The following is a 3108-nucleotide window of genomic DNA, read 5'->3' on the forward strand; positions in this document are numbered from 1 at the left end:
GCTCTCCGAAGGGGTCATGTTTTGGGATGGGGGTAGTGGGGTTCACACTAAGGGAAATAAGCAGTTGCACCACTTAGGTGGGTCCAGTGGACACTGCTCATTTCCTCTGTCCTGGGAAGCTGCCACTTGAGGCTGAGGCTGGAAGGAGCAGAAAATGCCTGGTTGGCATTTTCCCAGCTTCTCCTGAAGCTTCCCTAAGCTAGGGCCTGGGCACATGACCAGCACCCATCGGTCAGATGAATCTGGGGCCAGAGATGGGAACTAGCAGGGGCCACATAGATTGCACTTGGGTGTGCTGGTGACAGCAGGGACATCGAGACTTGTTTCCTGAGGAGCAGTGGGGCTGTGGTTCTCATGGCAACACCTGTGTCCTGTATTCCTGCTGTAAGTCAGAGCGTCTGTGCCTAGTTGTGGGAGAGAGTTGTAGGAGCTCTTGGCACCTGCCCAGGGCAGTGTGATTCAGACCCTTGCTCCTCTCTGCAAGGCCTCCAAGCCTGGCTCTCCAGCCCTCCCCAAATACCCATGAGACACCTGTCACTCTTCAGGTAATTTCCTTTGAGCTTCCATCGGTGGTGGGATGTGATTGTTAAGGACACGTGGTGCAGGAGCCTGCAAATGACACTTGCTGAAAGAGCTCCCACCCTCTGCACAGGAGAGGACATTGCTGCTGCTGCTCCTGCTGGGCGGCTGGGAGTTGGGAAGGCCATGTCCGTGCCCTCCAGGGCAGGTTGGGGGAAAGCAGACCAGGGGAGCTTAAGGTTTTGGCCCCGGGGTATGTGGCACTGTAGGTGGGCCTTTGCCTCTTGTATCTTGGAACTGGGTGCTATAGCTGAAGTCTGAGGGGGCATCAGTCTGGTGGAGAGAGGGGAGCCCCCAATCTGGGGTCGGCAGCAGGGCGCATGCCTGAGAACCCTTCCCAGGCCCAAGTGAAGTCTGCGTGTGAATTGGAAGAACACACTGGTTCACTCCATCCAGCCAAGTGAGCAGGCTCCTGGGGGAGCCCTTGTTCCCAGTTCCCCAGAGCTTCCGGTCTTTACTCGTGTCTCAGATGGGGTGGGTCAGAGACACCCTTGCAGGCAGACCTCCATAACACTGTTCACATTTCCTTCTTAGTCTTCTTCCTGTGCCCTCTGCCTGGCCACGGTGCAAGTCCACGTACATCCAGCCCCTTTCTGTCCTTGCCTGTACCCGGGGGCAGCTGGTGGACCCCTGAGGAGTGGAGAGCTGCTCCACCCCAGCAGTCACACGGTTTCCAGTGCATGGGGTCGGATCCAGGCCTGATGGCTAAGGGGTGGAGGTTGAGAGTGAGGACCGCCTTCCCCGAAGCCCAGTGCAGATGCGACTGCTACCCACATCTGGCCCCATGCCTATCTCGGTCCCAGCCTGTCTCCTATCTGTAGAGGAGGTGACTGTATTCAACAAAAGACAACTAGTACCCCAGTATGGAGTGCCCTGAACGATGAAAAAGAGAGAAGCCTGCTGGCTGCCTGGGGGGGAGGCACTTTTTGCCTGCCCCTTGGAGGGCACTCAGGAACTGGCCTTGAGCGGCTCACCAATAGGGGCTTCATGTGGGGGCCCGAGTCTTGCTCTGCCAACACATTCTGATGGCCTCATAGGGCTTCAGGGGACAAGTCCCCTGGAGAAGGGCTCCAGAGACTCTTCTAGAAGCTAGGTCCCCAAGGAGCCAACTTACTTCTTCTGGGTAAGAGGGCATCCAGGCTCAGGTGGCCTCGAGGGAGCGTTTGGTGAACCCATGCCCCAGTGACCACCTTCTAGGACCCAGAACTCGATCTTCTCCAAGGTTTAGGGCTGGGGAGGCAGTGCAAGTCTGTTCCCATTAGGACCCACTTCCGTCATCTGGAGCATTCTGGTGCATTCCAAATGTGCTGGGATGGTGGGGGACTGGGGAAACTGGCCAAGGGGGTCGCATCAGGAACTTGTGCTTGAGCGGGCTCCAGCACTGCTGCAGGGGCAGCACTTCCGGGAAGTTCCCTCCACGTGGCTGGGCCCCGGGGCTGTTTCCCCTCGGTGATCCTCTCTTCCAGTCCTGCCCACCAGCACGCACAGAGACAAGTGCCCACAGGGCTATGGGGGGCTGAGTGAGCCAAAGGCATGTGTGTTTCTGAAACACAAAGTGGATGACCCCCCACCATGTAGACAGGTGGTGGAGAGGGGTGGAGGAAGCAGGGAGACACCCCCAGATGTGGGTTAAGCTACAACTAGTTCTTCCAGAATTCCTTGCCCTTTATGGTCCCAAGTTAGGATTGGCTACAGGAGGAATTTGCACAAAAATTGGAAGAGAGAAATGAAGCAAGGGTCATTTACAAACATGCTCAGAACGTCAGGCTAGCACGGTGGTGTTGACCTGCTGCTGCCTCCGGATCGCCTCCTACCACTTCTCCAAGTGCTGGGCCAGGTGTGAGGGTGGCGCCGTGGGGCGCGGCACTCACCTTCTGCAGGTCATCTGCCTACTTCGGGTGTGACGTGGTGGGACACAGATGCGGCTTCCACTTCGATCTTACACCACCCCCACCCCGCTTCTCACCATCTTCACTTCCTTTGTGCCAGCTCTGCTGAGATCAGGCCCCAAAGGAACAGATCCACTCACTGAGGGGGGTGTTGTACCCCACGGAACAACATCTGTACCCCTTAGGAAGTGAGTTCTGATTTCGAAGGCACCTTAGCCGGCAGGCACACCACAGCCTGGGCTCCCACCAGGCCCTCCTCCACCCTGCCGCAGAGATCTCCCTGCCTGGAGCTGTCCTGCCCTAGCTGCCACCCCCCACCCCCTGCCCATGGCCGCAGGCTCCTTGTTGCCCTTTGCTCCAGTCTGCGAGCGGCTGGCAGCCAGGGCCCCCTGCCATGCAGTCCCTATTGCTGTTGCCTCTCCGGGGTTACTTCAGGCCACATTCTCTTTAGCTTCTTCCCAAGTGAGTGAGAAGTTCTACGAACTAAGGCCCTGCTGGGTTACGGTTTAAGAACAGCTCAGACTCGGGACTGCCCAAGAAGCCTTATCTTGCCCATCAAAGGGGCCAGAGCCAGTCCAGGACTCCCTCGTGACTTGCTCAGCCAGAGGGCCGGTGGAGCTCTGTGCTCAGGCTGGAGTCT

The sequence above is a fragment of the Mustela nigripes genome, chromosome X (assembly GCF_022355385.1).
Source record: "Mustela nigripes isolate SB6536 chromosome X, MUSNIG.SB6536, whole genome shotgun sequence".
Classification (NCBI taxonomy): Eukaryota; Metazoa; Chordata; class Mammalia; order Carnivora; family Mustelidae; genus Mustela; species Mustela nigripes.